Source organism: Dipodomys merriami, unplaced genomic scaffold, assembly GCF_024711535.1.
Source record: "Dipodomys merriami isolate MVZ:Mamm:240054 unplaced genomic scaffold, mDipMer1.0.p SCAF_371, whole genome shotgun sequence".
NCBI lineage: Eukaryota > Metazoa > Chordata > Mammalia > Rodentia > Heteromyidae > Dipodomys > Dipodomys merriami.
In genome coordinates, this window is record NW_027205282.1 from 485,541 (window position 1) to 504,859 (window position 19,319).

The 19,319-nt window shown below is 39.9% G+C and overlaps 1 pseudogene; it reads left to right on the plus strand.

Moving 5' to 3' along the window:
• Nucleotides 1-18,765: 18,765 nt before the first annotated feature.
• LOC138804769 (U6 spliceosomal RNA) lies at nucleotides 18,766-18,865 on the plus strand (annotated as a pseudogene).
• The last annotated feature ends 454 nt before the right edge of the window (nucleotides 18,866-19,319 follow it).

A 19,319-nucleotide genomic window follows, 5' to 3' on the forward strand; every position in this document is an offset into this window, starting at 1 on the left:
CAACCAATCACTGTAGAGGTCACCCTATCATGCGCCTAAGCTTTCTATACTTTCCCTGATGTCTGTTTTTTGTTCAAGCACTGATGTCACTGTGCCTGGTTGTGGTACAAAGTCAGATTTTAACATAAACAACTCGGGCTCTACCCACTCAACTCCCTCTCAGCGCCATCTTTGATGCTCATGTGCCCTACATCTACCATCCCCTCCCTCCCATCTCCACAACTACTTCTCCCTGCCAAGGTTAGTGACTTAATTATTTTTTTGGCTTGGCATAGGGTTTGAACTCAAGTAGATGCATCTCTGCACCTTCCCTCACATTGCTAAGGATTTACCAAAACCCTGTGTTCAAATCCCAGGCTAGGAAACAAAACTGGCAGAAATTCCAAACCAGGGAGCTTTATTTTTTTAATTTAGTTAATTAATTAACTAATTAGTTAATTTTGCTAACCACGAGGCCTGAACTCAGGTCGTGGCAACTCTGACTCAACTTCTATCGCCCTAGCCTGTGGTGCAGCCTCCAGATCCATAGTAGATCCTGGGACCCTAGACGCAGAGGGCTTGCAGGAAGACCAAAAAAAATTGGGACAGCACAAAAAGTGGTGAGCTATAGAGGGCTGGGGAGTTTTACGATTTTTTGTTTGCACTGTGACCATCCTGGTTCTGAATGACATGGTAGGAAAGTGGACCTGACCTGCCATTGCTGATGGCTGGCAGGCTATCATGGAAGCCATAAGCCAACAATGTCAACATAGGCTTTTGCTCAAATCTTGGTCCTGACACCTACCAATGGCAGGAGATCACAAGAGACTTGTTCCAATGCATAAGAATACTTATTGAAAGAGTAGTTCATGCTTCAATGTAGTCTAAAATTGGATGCAATAATCCTGGGATGCTGATTGATTTTAAATAATAGTTTATTAAGCACGAAAAGAATAATATTATTTCAATGGCAATATGATAATTACCTAATAGTGGGTAGGGACATAGTAGATATCATTCAATCATAGACAGCTCTGGCACTCTTCACTAATATATATTTATTTGTGTACTACCGTCTGCCTATCCATATCTGGCTGTTTTGGCCAAACTTGGGGCTACATCTTAGTGCCTGGGAACCACCAGACAGCTTCATTGGCTAGAGGTTGCTATGTTCACACTCACCCATTCATGACTGGGCTTGCTAGGCCCATAGTTCATATCCTAGCACTGCCAAAATTTTAATATTGGATTAAGAAACTCAGTGTGACACATGTTTTCATTTTCTGGGAGAGTCCTGGGTGTCAGGCATGATGGAGAACACATCTACAAATCTAGATTCTATGTGAAAGTATGTAAACAATGTAATGAGTGGTACAGGTGTCAACAGAGCAAATAAAATAAATGGTAAATAAATGAATAAAACAAGAAAGAAAATGAATAACCACAGCAAACACGATATGTACTGAACATCTGTATGGAAGTATAAATCCTATCTTTAAAATGTATATAAGGAGTATGTTTTCCAAGCCTGAGACCTGAATTCAGTCCCCCTATGAGAAGGCAATGGCGGGAAATCCTGAGTTACTGGTTTCTGTACCACAAAGAGTCACGGAATGTGATCGATCTAATCCTTGAATGAATAGTTCGTGCATGATGTGAGTAGGAAATGATAAGCAAGACACATGGGGTATCGCTTATTTGTAAAGAAGTGTTGATTAAGCGTGAAAATAATCATCACATTCACGAAATGGAGGCTTTGGGAAAGATCCAAGAATCAGTAGACACACCTTAGATTGGTTTCCATCACAGGTCATCGTCTCTCCTACGCTATTCAAATATGTACTTATTTGCATACTACATTCAACTTATGAATGGATGACTGTTGTGTGCCCTCCTCCTGCATCTGCATCTTGGGGCTTCATCTCAGGTCCTGCGAATGGCCTTGCTCCTCAGTGGTTCACAGGCTGGTGTGATAACATGGACCCATTCGTCAATTGCGCTGGTTAGACCCCGAGTTCAGATCCCAGCAGTGCCAAAAGATTCATCTTGATGTCAGATATTGCACGTATTTTCCTTTCCTGTGCAAATCCTGGATCTCTGCTAGTATGGAGAATGCATAGGCCATCCTGTGGCCATGGGAATAGGTTGTCATCCATGTCAGCCCACTTATACCTATCATCACATACTCAATACTATAGCTACACTAAATGCACACTGCAGTCCACACACGGATGTGAATATAAATCCCATGTTGAAATGATGCATACAGGACTATTGTGGCCTCCCTGGGGCTCAATCTCAGTTCCTGGGAATGGCCCAGCCCCTTAGTGGCTCACAAGCTGGTGTGTTCACGTGGACCCACTGGGCCGTTGGGCCACCTAGGCCCTGAGTTCGAATCCCAGCACTGCCAAAAATTCACCCTGATGTAAGAAGCCCTTAGTTGCACCTGTTTTCCTGTGTTGTGCAAGTCCTGGGTCTCAGCTATAATAGAGAATGTATAAGCTACTCTATCCTCATGGGAATAGGTGGTTATCCAGGTCACCACAGTTATATCCGTCATCCTATATTCAAGAAAATATAAAATACATCAATGAATAAGACACAAAATACAGAGAATGACTATACCAAACTCAAGATGCTGCCCACCCATGTATGGAAATATAGATCCTCTATTTAAATGATGAATTTATGACTATATTGGCTCCCAACAGGACTGGATCACAGGTCCTGGGAATGGCCTAGCTCCTTAGTGTCTCACTGGCTGGTGTGTTCACCATGACCCATTCAACAAATAGTCCTGCTAGGCCTTGAGTTCAAATCCCAGCACTGCCAAAAGATTCATCATGATGTAAGAAGCCCATCAATCCACCTGTTTTCCTTTGGTGTGAAAGTCCTGGGTCTCAGTGAGGATGGAGAATGCTATATAGGCAACCCTATAGCCATGGAAATAGGTTGTCATCCATGTCATCACAGTTATATGTCACCCAACTCAAAAAAATACACAATACATCCATAAATATGACACAAAATAAAAAGAATTATTACACTGAATGCAAGATGCATACCACACCTGTAGGTGAATAGAGATCTTATGTTTAAAAAAGGTGAACTTGTTAATTCGTCTAGTGCTAGGGCTTCAAATCAGGCCCTGGACCAGGCCTGGAATTGTAGTATTTGAGGATGGTGAGCTTCCCCTTCTCCCACAGTGCAACAGAGCTACCTCATTTCAAATCCCAGCACTGACAAAAGTTTCATTGTGTTGTCGGAAGCCAGTCATTGCACATGTTTTCCTCTCCTGTAAAAGTCCTGGGTCTCAACTAGGATTGAGAATGCATAGGCAACCCTATAACCATGGGAACAGGTTGTCTTCCATGTCACATAGTTATTCCTGTCACCATACTCAGTAAAATACACAATACTTCCATGAATTAGACACAAAACAAGGAGAAGAAGTGCACCAAATGCAAGATGCTGTCCACACATGTATGTAAATATAGGTCCTATGTTTAAATTATGAATTTAAGACTATGCTGGCACTCCCTGAGACTCGATATCAGGTCCTAAGAACAGCATATCTCCTTCGTTGCTCACAGGCTGGTGTCCTCACCTTGACCCTTTCCCAAATTGGGCCTACTTGGCTCTAAGTTCAAATATGAACCCTGCCAAAAGATGAATCCTCATGTGAGAAGCCCATCGATTCACCCGTTTTCCTGTCCTGTGAAAGTCGTCGGTCTCATCTAGGATAGAATATGCATAGGAAACCCTACAGCCATGGCAATAGGTTGTCATCCATGTAAGCACTGTTGTATCTGTCACCATAATCAGTAAATTACACAATACTTCCATGGACAAGTCAGAAAATAAGGAGAAGTACACCAAATGCAAGATGCTGTCCACATATGTATGTAAATATAGATCCTATGTTTAAATAATGAATTTATGACTATCGTGGCCCAGCCTAGGGATCAATGTCAGATGATAGGAATGGCCTAACTCCTTAGTTGCTCACAGGCTGGTGTGTTCACCTTGAACAATTCTCCATTTGGTCCTGCTAGGCCCTGAGTTCAGATCCCAGCACTAATAACAATTGGATCATGGAGGAAGAAGTTGAGTGTGAAACCTTTTTTATCCTCTGAAACTCCTGGGTGTCAGGCATGATGGAGAACACATCTACAAATCTAGATGCCATGTGATAGGATGTCATCAATGTAATAAACAGAATCGGTGTCATCATAGTAAAATCAATGGTAAATAAATGAATAAAACAAAAATTACAAGCAGCAACCATACCAAACGTGTATGGAGTGAGCATCCATAGGTAAGGACAAATCCTGTCTTCACAATGTATATAAATAGTACTTTTTCCAGGGTTAGGGTTTGAAATCATTCCTAGAGAACAGGCCTGACTTTCTTATCTTCAAGTACAGAGAGTTTCCCTTCTTTCACAGTGCTCCAGATTTACTCAGAACCTGAGTTCAAATCCACATTCTGGCCGAATAAACGGGGTGAATTGTAGGCCAGGGAGCTAATTTCTTTTATTTATTTATTTATTTATTTTGCTCAGCAGTGGACTTGAACTAAGGTCGTGGGAACTCTGCCTCAGCTTCGATCATCCTATGCTGGGGTTCAGCCAATGGACCCACAGCTGATCCTGGGATCCTAGAACACCAGGCCTTGTGTGGAAAAATGCAGTGAGATGGCCTTTTTATGTTTTCTTCCTTTGCACGGTAACCGCCACCCCCCCGGGTCTGAATGACACTGTAGCAAAGGTACATCACCTTGCATTGCTGAAAGTTGGCAGACTATTGGGGAAGACATAGACCCACGTGGCAATGTAGGCCCTGATTTCTAATCCCCCTCCTGACACCAACCAATGGCAGGAGATACTAAGAGACTCCTTCCCACCCATAGGAATAACAATGGAATATTATCAATGTTACGGTTGAATGATTTGATCGTGAATGATGTCTCTACAAAACTGGACAGCATGACTTCAGGAGTCTGATTTTATTTAATATTTATGAAGCATTAAAATAATACTATTACAGGAATGCAATAATTTCAGACATTGACTGATTTACTTAATAGTTTGTTAAGGATGATAACAATAACATTAATTACATGGAGGCATAATAAATTGGTAGGAATGTAGTCTATATAACTGAATAATGCATAGACATCTCTAGCATTCTATCAAGATATATACTTATTAGCTTACTACCATCTGTATGTCAATCTGTTCTTATTTTCTCAACACCTGGGGCTCGATCTCAGTTCCAAGGAACTGCCTGTCAGCTCAATTTGCCTCAGGATGTCATGCTGACCCTCACCCATCCATGAATTGGGTCTTGTAGGCTGTGAGTTCAGATGCCAGCACTACCAAACAATGAATCGTGGAGTAAGAAGCTGATGGTGACATACATTTTCCTTTTCTGTGTAAGTCTTGGGTGTCAGGTATGAAGTGGAATATATATGCAGACCTATATCCTATGCAATCTATTTAATCACTATTCTATATGTCATAATAGTCAATAAAATAAACAATCAATACATGAATAAGACTAAAAATAACTACACTGAATGCAATATGGAGTCAACATATGTATGTAAGTATAAATAATATATTTACAATGTACATGAATAGGATGTTTTCTAATGGTGGGGATTGATTTCAGCCCTAAGGAACAGATTTGAATTTCTTGACTTCAAGGAGGCAAACCTCCCCTTCCCACACAGTGCAACAGAATTACCCAGACCATGAGTTCCAATCTCAGTCCTGGCAGAAAAAAAATGGCACCTTTCTACTATGTGACATCCAATTATTAAGTATTTCATTATGCCTCCATTTAATGAATGTGATTGTTTAAATGCTTCATAAAGTATTAACTAAAATTGTTCAGTGTCCTATATATAATTGTGTATAATTTTATCCTAGAATCATTCAAGAACTGCCCATTCAATCATGACATACATCACATTCCATTGGTAATCATATGAAAAGAAATGAGTTTCTTAGTATCTCCTGCCATTTGGAGGTGGCAGGATCAGGATTCAAACTGTGGGCTCCAGCTCCCACCATTTAATCCCGAGGATAGGAAACTCACTGGTCTGTCAAAGAACATCAGTAAGACCAATGATTAGGCAGGCACCAGTGGCTCTCAGTAGTCCTCCTTGATACTTACAAGGCTGTGATAGGAGGATCATGGTCAAAGTCACCCTAGGAAGGAAAGTCTTTGTGACCCCTGTCCAACTTGTACTAACAAAGCCAGAAGTAGAGCCTTGTGGCTTCAGTAGTAGAGGGCTAGCCTTGAGCAAAATCAATTCATGGACTGTGCCCAGATCCTGAGTTCAATGTCTGGGATTGACAACAATCTAACATACACAACAATGGTTGCAGCCATCCAGCTAAAGCAGGTCACCCTCTTGTCCCCAACTGGATTGGACACAGTTATCTGGGAAAGGGGCTGCTGCCATCTTGACTCCGGCCATTCTGCCTGCATCACAGGATTCCGGCCACACCCCCATTCTTTCATGGTTTATTCTGACCAATGTGATACAAGAATGGCAGTCGCACCTACATTCCATGCTGCCAGGAAGCACCAGGATTCCCTGTTTGTTGACAACACTATCAGCATTTGAGGAAGATAGATGTGGCTGAGTAGTGAGCAAGAGACTCGAGGCCTAGGAGGAGAAGCCTTGCTCAGTCCCACCAAGTGCCTGCCTGTGCCCCGGCTCCCTGCCCCCCTTCACTATGGAGTAGAGTTTCAAACTTGGTGCTTCTGGCTCACACCCACAATGACTCTTGGGGTCCTCATGTAATGGTGCAATGGTGCACCTCTGGCCAGCTTGAGTCCCTGACCTGGTCCTGGCCCTCCTGTCCTCGACTCTGGACCTGAGTGTCCGCCATGCCTCCGCCATCAGTGCTCGCCCCACCTGGAGCAGCTGCCAACATCTTCTTCCAGCAGCACACGAGAGTGGCTGCCACACAGTCCCGCATCTCGGGACCAAATTTCTCCCCCCACACCAGGATCGGTGCCTCCCTTGTGCCCCACAGTCTGGTCAGGGCTCTGCCACAAGTGTGTCCAGGGATGGGGGTGGGTGTTGAGCCGTGGATTCCATCCCCATCCCTAGCAGCCAGTGTCCCAGGAAATGGGGAGATAAACGGTTGGGTCAGGAGTGGGCGCCACAGAGCCCCTGGCCTGAAGCAGTGGGAGCCACACAGCAGCACATCTGCACCCTTCCTCTCCCTGGTGGGAATGTGGTGGCTTTAGTCAGAGATGGGAAGCAGCATCTCCACACCTGCCTTCTGGGGTCATTTCCTTTTTTCTGGGGGTAGGGTATGTTGGATGCAGAAGATAGGCCCCCTTGCTCTGTGAACCCTTGTCTTCTGTGCTCAGTCACCATTTCACCTGAAGAGGGTCCCAGAAAAGGTGCTGGAGGTCAGAGCAGAAGGTGAGTATCTGGGAAAACACTTCCCCCCCAAACACATACACATGGCCTGTCCCCCCCTTCCCCCAGCTGTCAACAGTTCTCACAGGGTTATCAAATTTCCCGGCTCTGCCAAATTCTGCTGGTGTTCCCGGTCCATCTGGTCTCCAAAAAACTCTGGAGAGGCACTGATCTGAGTTTGTGTGTATGTGTGTGTGTGTGTGTGTGTGTGTGTGTGTGTGTGTGTGTGTGTGTATGTGTGTGTGTGTGTGAAAGAGAGATACCGAGAGAGGCACAGAAAGAGAGAGAGAGAGGGAAAGAAAGAGAAAGATCATCTTTCTCCTTGTACAGCCTGACTGTGCTCAGATGAGTGATCAGTTGGCATATTGCAGGTGTTGCATGGACAAGTCTTCTGTCACCAGTCTGGATGTGTGTGTGTGTGTGTGTGTGTGTGTTTGTGTGTGTGTGTGTGTGTGTGTGTGTGTGTGTAGAAGTGTGTTGTAAAAAGGAGGTGGATGCTTTGTTACCGGCTATCATTAGGGAGTGCATGGGCTTTGCAGCTGAGGTCTGGGGACCTGGAAGGGTGAGACGCTTGAAGGGGACTCAGCACTGTTAAAATAGAAGAAGAAGCTGTGTACTCCCTTGGGCCTGATTGGTGGCAGTGAAAGCTTGGGAAGATCTGGGAGTGCAGCCTGCAGGGGGTGGCTTCCCAGGGGCAGAGAGAATGGCCAGCACTTAGTAAGGATATGAGCCCTGCTAGTATGGAGCGCAACAGCATAGGTCAGACTCTGGGTCTTCTCATCATGACCTCTGATGGCCGAGGTGAACACTATTTTAAATCTTGAGCTGTAATCTTCAGATATCAGCCTCCTGAGTAATAGGATTATAGGCATGAGCCTCTGGCACTGGGCCTCTGGTTCTTTTTGGTATATTAGGGTTTGACCTCAAGGCCTTTGGCTTGCCAGTCAGGTCTTCTACCATGAGTGCCAAGCTTTTCTGTCTTGGGCATTTCTGAGATGGAAACTTAATATGTGGTCTGGCTGGGCTGGATCCTGGTCCTCCTATCTGTGACAGGCATGCACCAGGAGAGCTGGTCCTCTGTAGTTGGGATGGTAGACATGCATCACCATGCTCAGTCATTGGTTAAGATGGATTGTACCAAATTCAGTGCATGGCAGCTGATTATTGACCACAGGTGAAGCTCTGGGTTGGGCCTCGACCCTTGGCCCTCAATCTCCTCATGGGATTGTTTCGAGGAAACAAGGGATTAATACAGAAGGATCTCTGGAGCAGGGCCAGGCACAGAGGGAGCGGCAGTCAGATATGGTTCTCAGCAATTCTATGAGCATATAACAGGAAGATACCCAGAAAGGGCTCAGAAGGTGTGTGTTATTAATGGTGTGACAGGTATGGGATTATGAAACAAGACATGGCTCTATTTCATTATTACCCTATCCCCATGAGGAAGAAGATCCTTCACTTTGTTCAGTTTTGCAGCTGGGGAAACTGAGTCATGGAGATGCCAGGTGACCTCCTCATGACTCCCAGCTGACAGGAAGCTTGGCCTGACTTCTCTGCCATGATCCCTAGGACAATGGGTCCTATTCAGTCCACATCTTGTGGTGAGAAGTCCACTGCTTGTCAGTTGTGGGGCTTGAACTCTTGGCCTCGGCAGTGTCCTCCAGGTCCTAGGCTCAAGGCTAACTCTCTACCACTTGAATCACAGTGCCACTTCCAGTTTTCTGGTGGCTCTTTGGCGATAAGAGTCTCACAGACAGTCCTGCCTGGGTTGGTATGAACCATGATCCTCATATCTCAGCCTCCTGTGTAGTTAGGATTATTGGCCTGAGCCAATTCTGACCTTCTCTCTCTCTGTCTCTCTCTGTCTCTTTCTGTCTCTGTCTCTGTCTCTGTCTCTGTCTCTGTCTCTGTCTCTGTCTCTGTCTCTGTCTCTGTCTCTGTCTCTGTCTCTGTCTCTCTCTCTCTCTCTCTCTCTCTCTCTCTCTCTCTCTCTCTCTCTCTCTCACACACACACACACACACACACACAGGAATTGGTTGAATGCGTAATAGAGTAGGTGGCCCAGCATCCCCATGTGGCTGGAACCATGGCGGCCCTCTCATTCTGGAGGTAGGCTGTGGGTCAAGAGCTTTCTCGCTCAGTCTGTTGTACCAGCTCTATGAGGTAAGCCCTTCTGTGGCTGGCTAGACCATGATGGTTACTCATTGTCCATCTAGCCTTACTGAACTTAGTATTGTGTTCTAAGTCCTTTTCTAGTTAAAGTTTCTGGCAAAAATTATGATACATATTTAGGAATGAAAATGTAATGCCGTCTTAAGAACGTCATTTAGGGCTCTGGCAATGTGGATTCATGTTATGGTGATTGCCTAGCATGTATGAAACCAGGGTTCAATTCCTCAGTACACATAAACAGAAAAAGAAACCCTGGAAGTGGTGTTGTTCCTCAAGTGGTCGAGTGCTAGCCTTGAGCAAAAAAAAAAAAAAAAAAAAAAAAAAAAAAAAAAAAAAGCTGAGGAATAATTCCCTAGCCTTGATTTTAAGCCCCAGGCCTGGCAAAACAACAACAACAACAATAAGAACAACAAACATTCAGTTAGTAAATGCAAAATAAAGAACCCATACTTGGAATACATAATTGCTCCTTCCATACTGATACCTGACTATAGTCCCCAATTCATGTATTTTACCTATATTAGGATACTGTTTTTAAAAAAATTTTGTTCATTAGGTCACGGCAATTAATGACAGGAATGTGCTGAGATGTCAGGTGAAGATTAATTCTGGAAATTCAAAGTTTCCAGGCTTTTGTAAGGTCACTGCTAATCAGAATGAGAAGGGTAGCCTAAGTGAGATTTGGAAAACTTTTTGACCAAAAACAAGAAAGGGATACACAGTTGGAAGTTTGGGCTAATTTTGTCACTATGTTTTCAGAAGTCAAGTTTCCTATTGAAATGCAACTCATATATAAGCCTCAGTTGTGTTTTAAGTGCTCTCTTCATTACAGAACATTCCTAGATGCTAAATGGCTCATGATTCCCATCCAAAAATTCTAAAAGTAAATAAGCATCATTGTGTTGGATTCCAAAGAAATGATGAAGGATTACAAATGGTTAAGCCTCGAGAAATATCAAAGTACTTGTAATGTAAGAGTTTGTAGACCTTGCTAAATTAGAATTGAGATTTAAAATAAATATTTTGGTTTTGTTTGTAATTTCATATTCTTTAGGATACTACAAAACTCTTTTTAAGTAGAAGGTTTAATTGACAAATTCACAAATGATTCTGGCATTCTATTTTCCTAGAATATACTTTCAAGAGAGTTATAATTAGAACTTAGTTAATAGATAATTCCAACACTTCATGTATAACGTGATAATGTGAATAATCTAGACAGAGTAGCATACAATTAAATGACATTAATTTATAATTTTAGAAAATAAACAATTGTTTGAGGGTTTGGTATACTATGGTATGAAGAGAGTAATTGTGTGACATCTTTCTTCTACCTATATGTAATTCAGGAAGCCATTTCCTTAATTAAGTTCCACTTTACAAATTGAGAAAAACACTAGGTTTGGGATTTGTTTTCATTTTTGTTTTTGTTGCATTGGCTTGTCATAGAGCTTGAACTCTGGGCCTGGACACGGTCTCTGAGCCTGTTTATGCCCTACCACTTCAACATCATTGGCACTTGAGTCTGGCTTTTTCTGAGAAATTTACTGCAGATAATTATCAAAGAAACCTTCCTACCTGGGTGGGTTTTGAACCATAATTTTCTGATCTTTGCATCCTGAATGTCTATGATAGTGAAAAAGTATAAATGTATGCAAATAATGATTGCAAATGTTCTGATCTCAAAAATACCAATGGGGGGGGGGGGGGAAATGATGCAGCTCAGTTTATTGTGGTGTTCTTTCCAGAACAAGAAGGGAATCACATTAGTAGAAATGTAATATTTTTTTCACAATAGAGATAAGCTATTCATTATGTGAATTAAGGAATTTTAAGGTAAGGTGCACCTTACAAGTTGGAAATTGTTGGGCTAGGATGAATTTATGGCATAAATCTTGGGACTGATGATCATAGAAATAATAGCTTACTCTGATAAAAAATATTGCTTATTCTTGAAGAATTAATTAGTACAGATGCTTCAGAGTTTTATTTTCTACCAGAATGTGGCTATTTTTCTGTTTACCTCTCAATCTGTTAACGCCCATTGGAAATTGTATGTATTGCAGAATTTCATAAGATGCGAATAGGTTTTGAATCTCTCAGATATGGAATGTTGAGAATTTTAAAATGAGTAGTTATCAACCATAGGAGTTTTGAAGAACCCATATATTCTGTCCTCTTAACAACTTATTTAATTATAAAAATTATGGGTTTCCTTAAAATTAAACTGTTTTCAGTTTTAGTAAGAAAAAGTACTAAATTTAATCTTTTTCAAAATATTGGCAAGTATATTGTGAAAATATTGTCTAGTTGGATAACATTCAAATTGAAGACTCTCTGATAGAAAAGGGGTAATGAATTCACATTAGATGCAAAATAGAATTATTATTTTTTTAATTTAATTTTATTTTATTTGAGAACATACTGTACAGAGGGGCTACAATTACAAGGGCAGGATAATGCATATATTTCTTACCAAGCATTGCAGCCTCCTCCTTTGTTTACCCTTCACCTCCCTTCCCCGCCTCCCCCTTCCCCCCACCCAATTATACCCCCCTCCCCCCCAACACCGACATTGTAAAGCTGGTTTTGACATGACATTTTGTACTTCTCATTGTTGCAACAGGTCCACCTGAATCCTTAAACGACTTGTTTGTCCCCATCTCGTCCACATGTTATACTGACATCAAATATAGTGAAAGCGGGGGTTACACTGTGGGGGAGGGACATACAAAGCAACAAAGAAATAATCTTATAAATGCGTTAGAAACACATGCATGAAAGAAACGAAAACATTAAAATACATATTTAAGGGTTCATTTTCCTAACATCACATTATCTGACCTTTTCCGCTTGACTCATACCTATACTGTATATTGCAAATAAGGGAAACCATGGGACCTATGCTTCTTTGGGCCTGGCTTACTTCACTTAATATAATTTTTTCCAAACCTTTCCATTTCCTAACAAATGGGGAAATGTCATGCTTTCTGATGGAGGCATAGAATTCCATTGTGTATATATACCACATTTTCTTGATCCATTCATCTACTGAGGGGCATCTGGGTTGGTTCCAGATCTTAGCTATGGTAAATAATGCTGCAATAAACATAGTTGTGCTGGTAGCTTTAGTGTGGTCTTGTTTGTAAACATTTGGGTAAATGCCCAAAAGTGGGATTGCTGGATCATAGGGGAGATCAGTAAATGGTGCTGGCAAAATTGGTTAACTACATGTAGAAAACTAAAGCTAGATCCTTATATATCACCCTGCACCAGAATCAAGTCCAAATGGATCAAAGACCTTGAATTCAAAGCAGACACTCTGAAAACATTACAGGATGGAATAGGAGAAACCCTAGGTCTCCTTGGCTCAGGCCGAAATTTCCTGAATAGAGACCCGGAAGCACAACAAATCAAAGAAAGGTTGGACAAATGGGATTGCATAAGATTGCAGAGCTTCTGCAGGGCAAATGACATAGCTGGCAAGATCAATAGAAAGCCCACCGATTGGGAGAAGATCTTTACTAGCCATACAACGGACAAGGGTCTCATATCTAAAATATACTTGGAACTCAAAAAATTAAACCACCCAACAACAAATCCTCAAAGAAACAACTGCCCAATAAATAAGTGGGCAAAAGACTTAAAGAGAAGCTTCTCTGAAGAAGACAGAAGGATGGCCAATAGACACATGAAGAAATGTTCAACATCCCTAGCCATAAAAGAAATGCAAATCAAAATAACATTGAGATATCACCTCACTCCAGTTAGAACAGCAAAAATCAAGAACTCTAACAACAACAGATGCTGGAGGGGATGTGGACAGAAAGGAACCTTACTTCATTGTTGGTGGGAATGTAAACTTGTTCAACCACTTTGGAAAGCAGTATGGAGGTTCCCCAAATAGTATTATTTTTTAAAGGTTACTACATAAACAATAATATTTACTGTACCAATACAATGAAATTATATTTTATACAGCTTATTTTTTAATTTTATTATCAAAGTTATAAACAGTAGGGTTACAGTAATTGTAAGTAGTGAATACATAACTTTTCAAACTTGTTAACCTTCCCTCATATTTCTCACAGTTTTCTTTCACCCCTTCACCCCTCACAAGTTGTAATGTACATTTCCAACATATTGTCTTGTGCGTATTGCTATTGCATTGGTTGGCCCTTTGTCCTTTGTTCCTCTTCTCTTCTCTAATTAAGGTAAATGAATACACAATACACAGGGTAACAAAATCAAATACAGCAGGGATAAACCATAGGGAAAAAAATCCATTGCTGTTCTTCTTCCCTTCTCTAATTAAGGTAAATGAATACACAATGCACAGGGTAACAAAATCAAATACAGCAGGGATAAACCATAGGAAAAAAACCATAAAAAATAGAAATCACATAGGACATTAAAAACAACAACTGCAAATAAAAATCTCTTGGATTTTTATCTTGGATTTCATTTTGCTCAGCATCAACAAATATGGTCATATATATGCATAACAAAGTCACTGGAAAATAATAGTTGCATGGACACTATATAATGAAAACAAGATGTTAATTTTTTTATGTTAAAGATGGAATTAGGATTGGTGAATTCGTGGTTCTGATAAAGGAATTTCAAAAGAGTTTAAATTTTAATTGTTCAAAATTTTTAACAACATAGCCTATTAAGAAAATTTAAAATTGCCTGGGAAAATAGGCTTTCATGCAAAGAAGTCCATGGAGACTTAGTAGAGAGGAAGCAATGTGGTTGAGGATGTCTCTTTTTCACACTAAACAAACAAACCTCAGAAACCTTGCTGTAAATCCTGTAGGTTCCCTTGAGAATTGTCTTTACCCTGGAAATATACTCTCACTGTGTGAAACAAGGTTGTAGTGGAATTTAAATACAAAATTCTTAAAAACATAAGATATCAAAATTTGTGAATTAACCTTTAATTATCAAACAGTAATTCTCTGAAAATGAAAATTTGGGTCAAAATATTTAGGGAGAAACTGCCCTCCCCAATGAAAGAAGGTATTGGGTTACACTTTTCTCTTTGTAACATTTTCCACAATGTCTTTGCACGTGAAGCAGTGAAACACAGAAAAAAAAATCTGATTGGATACATCAAACCAATGATTTCACATTTCTAAGTGGTTCACAAAATATAATATCCTTAAGCCGGGCGCTGGTGGCTCACGCCTGTAATCCTAGCTACTCAGGAGGCTGAGATCTGAGGATCATGGTTCAAAGCCAGCCCGGGCAGGAGAGACCGTGAGACTCCTATCTCCAATAAACCACCAGAAAACCGGAAGTGGCGCTGTAGCTCAAGTGGTAGAGCGCTCGCCTTGAGCTGAAGAGCTGAGGGACAACGCCCAGGCCCAGAGTTCAAGCCCCACAACCGACAAAAAAAAAAAAAAAAAAAAAAAAAATATAATATCCTTATTAACATGAGATAGTGAAGACAAATTACATAAGACAAAAAATTTTGGGATTAGAAAAGAATTAAAAATAGAAAAGGTTAGAAAATTGTTCTTAGAAGTCCTAGCTAAGCACGTTGGCTTCAGCAGTGGAGGGAGGCCCAAACTTTTTGATATAGATTGTCTTAATATTTTTGCTACCTAAAGTGACAGAGCTTATTTGGCTCACTACACTGAAGAACTGATTGAATGAAGACAGGAAAATAAATTCTACATCCAAATGAGACAACTTAAGAGAGTTTTAAAAGAGAAACCATGAAGATGTAGCAGTGGCTGAGGCTGTGTAGTCCGTCACTAGACGTAAAGCCAAGGACCAGTGATAAATTGGAAATCAAGCAAGAGCTAAGAGGAGGACATAGAAGTAGGACATAGAAGCATTGTCCTTTTGTACCAGACACTATCTTTCAAGGTATGGGTAATTTAATTCTGTTCTCCTTCATACATCTTGTTGAGCAAATGCAAGCCCAAGAGAAAAATAATCTATTGAAAAAATTTTGCAAGAAATAACTTCACTGTTCCTGATATGGTATCTAAGGAGAGTCTTAAGAGAGAAGATAAAAGCAGTGTAGTTTTTAATTCGTCTAAGCATCATGTTAGGAATATATATCTTTGAGGTTAGAATTGATTAAACCAAAAAGTGATGGAGTACTTATTTTTCTGGGCACTTTAGACACAAGAAGACATTCAAGGTAACAGAAAAGGAAAATGTATAGCTAAATATTTGTGATCACAGAATCTTCGACTGGTTTTCTGGAGAGAAATGTTTACATTAGATTTTCCTCATTAACATAGATGTTCTTTCATGGCAACCAAATGCAAGAGGGAAGTTTAATGGACTCGCTTGCCCAATTCAATAGCATGATAAAAAATGGCAAGTAATATTTAGTGAATTACTTTGACTAATTAATTTGCCAGAACAAAGAAGGAAAAATATAATTCAAAATCGACTTAAAAGTATGAAGAAAACGTAGTGAAGAGAGATGAAAGAAAACATAGAGGATTGTTTTCTCTCCAGTGGAGCAATGGTTTCTTGATCTTGTTTCATCCATTCTATCTTCTCAAGCTATCAAGTGTGGCTGAGGGCTGGAGTATCCAGTTCATCCAAAGAAAATTAGCAGAAGAAAGATAATATTTGCAGCTGATGTAGGTGATTTATAACCTTAGACAATCTATTTAAACCAGTTCAAAATTCTCCCATACCCCAAACTGCCCTCTTTGAACAGCTTTATTTGCTTTTACCAAGAATGCCCTTCATTAACTCCTTACAATTTTGAGAGGTCATATTCATACTCTCTAGAGATTGCTATTTGGTTGTGATTTTTGCGTGTTTTTTTATTTCTTGTTGTGTTTATTAACTGAATTTCATAAGGTTGTGCAAGTGTGTTACAATTAAATATATCCATCCAATTATCTAATACTCCTGGATCACAGTGACTCCTTCTATCATTCTCAACTAACCCCTTCTCCAAGATTTATTTCTGATATATCACTTCCTTTATCACATGTGTATTCTAGCTGTACTTACCCTTTGTTCAATTTTTCATCTTTACTATTATTCCTCTCTGGTTTCAACTTCCTCTCTGATACTCATTCTGTTAAAATGTCTGATAATACTTTGAAAGGAGTTTCAATCCTGCATATACTTGAACTGATGTCAGCTTATATTTCCATAATTCACTCATCTGTAGTAACAATTTGCAAGAATGGAGATGCGAAGCACCTAGACATAATTGTATTCTCATCTATTTGGAAGATTGATCTTTAGTCAAAAAGAAAGTTTAAAATGGCATAGAATGTATTCCTAATTATCAATTTTTATAAATGGCTTTGTACAATGGTGTGTGATTATTTTATTTTACCTGGGATAATATTTTCTACTACTTGTAGGTTTTGGAAAAAGAAGAAAACTAAGATTTACTATTATAGAGGAATATGATAGAAATAGAAGACAGATTTTATGTTTTTCACATCTCTGATGAGTATTCATATTCAAGACATAAAGTCATATTTCTTACTATGTTATACAGATAGAGAAAAAATAAAACAACATTTGATAAGGCAACTATTTCTGACTATTGTCACTATTTGTGGAGCACATGGGCAGCAAAGATGGTTCTGAGAGGGAGTTGAGTGGGCAGAGCCCAATTTACTTTACCTTCAGTGCATAACTTGACCGTGGAAGTTTAGGTGCATGATAGGGTGTGGCCTTTACAGTGATTGGTTCCTCTTCCTCCCCTCCCAAGCCACGTGCTCTTTTTTTTTTCTTTAAAAAGGGCTTGCTCTGTGTTAATAAACGAGTTTACTGCTTGACTTGACTCCCTGCTGCGTCTGATTTTCTCCTGGGCTAAGGGAGGCTGGGGAACGGGCTACCAGCCACACTTACCTTTCCTTAGACCCCTTTTGTCTTTCGTGGGATGGACGAAGACCCAACAACTATTGTGTTGAAATTAACTTCATTAGCTAACCTTAGGGTTTGAAATATGGGAGGCTGATCTATTGAACACATTTTTGGAAGGCACCTACTGAACAACACAAATGGTGGGTGGTACTCTTTCTACACTTTAATGAATGGTTGAACCTGTTTGTCATTGGTGCTGGGTAAATAAATCAACTCTATTGTAACTTGCTCCCTACACTTGAAAAACTTGTAATGGCACTAAGTATCAACTACTTGTCAAAAGTTATTTTGGTGAATATGATTTTAAAATGTTTATTTGAAAAGGAATACACTTTCAGGAGATTAAATGTACGTTGTCATTGGTTTGAGAGTGACATTTTTATATCACAGAACCAAGTTTAACTGAAGTATCAATGTTTTGAAGCACTAAGGATCTTCTCATTTAATGTTTTTCTAAATTACATTTCACCTCTAAGTCAAGTTTTCCAAAAGTTGATAGAGCAATTATGGATCGATCATTCCAGGAACTCTTTTTTGGATCACTTATGCTGGACTGAAATATTTCATTACTCATTAGAGGAGGAGTATTAAAAATAATTTTATGACATTTTGTGATCTTGTTCACTCATATGGATTGGTCATATGTAAACTGAAAGTTTGAATTACAGCACTGTCTCTCAGATTTTGTGATCTCCTCATTCATTTTAAGTTGCCTTGCATTTCACAATTGCTTACTGATAATTCCTGCATCTCAAGGAATTGGGGATCTGAAATATAGGAAATGAGAAATTGATATGGGTCTTCAATTAGTTTCTGTTAGCATGTTGCATGGGCCTAGGTGAGAAATCTTGCCCATGTTATCTGATGATGCAGATAACTGGGTCCTGGGATCCTAGGATCTCATTTAGGAAGTAAGACCTCATTTGGGAAAATTTCAACTGCAGAAGTTTAGAAGTAGCTCTTAAGCAAGGCTTACTTTGAATCCATTGGCTCCACAGAGCTATCTCAGTTGGATAAATTACTACTTGAAACAGCCATCACCTTTAGACCTAGCTATAAATACTTGAAAGTACAATCAAATCCAAAATGGAAAATATTTAAAATAGGAATTGACAAAAACTTGCAAATGTGAGCAATGGACTGAACAATAAAATTTTTCGACTATTCACAGTATTTCAGGGAAATAAGATCAATAGCACTGTTAGAAACAATAAGGTTTCCTTGTAACAAATAGGCACCCAAGAATATAACCCTGTATAAAGATTGCAACATTAACTATTTAGTTTAGATGATACTATATGCTTCAGCAGCATGTATAACCAAATTACAACAATACAGAGATTAACAGGGCACTTGCATAAGGATGCTATGAAAATTTGTGAAGTATTCAAAATTTTTCATTCTTCACATACAAGAAATGAAAAACATTAAAAATTGATTACAAAATTACAAGTAAAATTACACGTAATTCATATAATTAATAGTTTGACATCAGTGTATTAAATCTTCACCTTAGAAAGGCCTTTATATTTCCTAACAAATGGGGCAATGTCATGCTTTCTGATGGAGGCATAGAATTCCATTCTGTATATATACCACATTTTCTTGATCCATTCATCTACTGAGGGGCATCTGGGTTGGTTCCAGATCTTAGATATGGTAAATAATGCTGCAATAAACATAGTTGTGCTGATACCTTTAGTGTGGTCTTGTTTGTAAACACTTGGGTAAATGCCCAAAAGTGGGACTGCTGGGTCATAGGGGAGCTCTATGTGGACTCTTTGAGGAACCTCCATACTACTTTCCAAAGTGTTTGAACAAGTTTACACTTCCGCCAACAATGAAGTAAGGT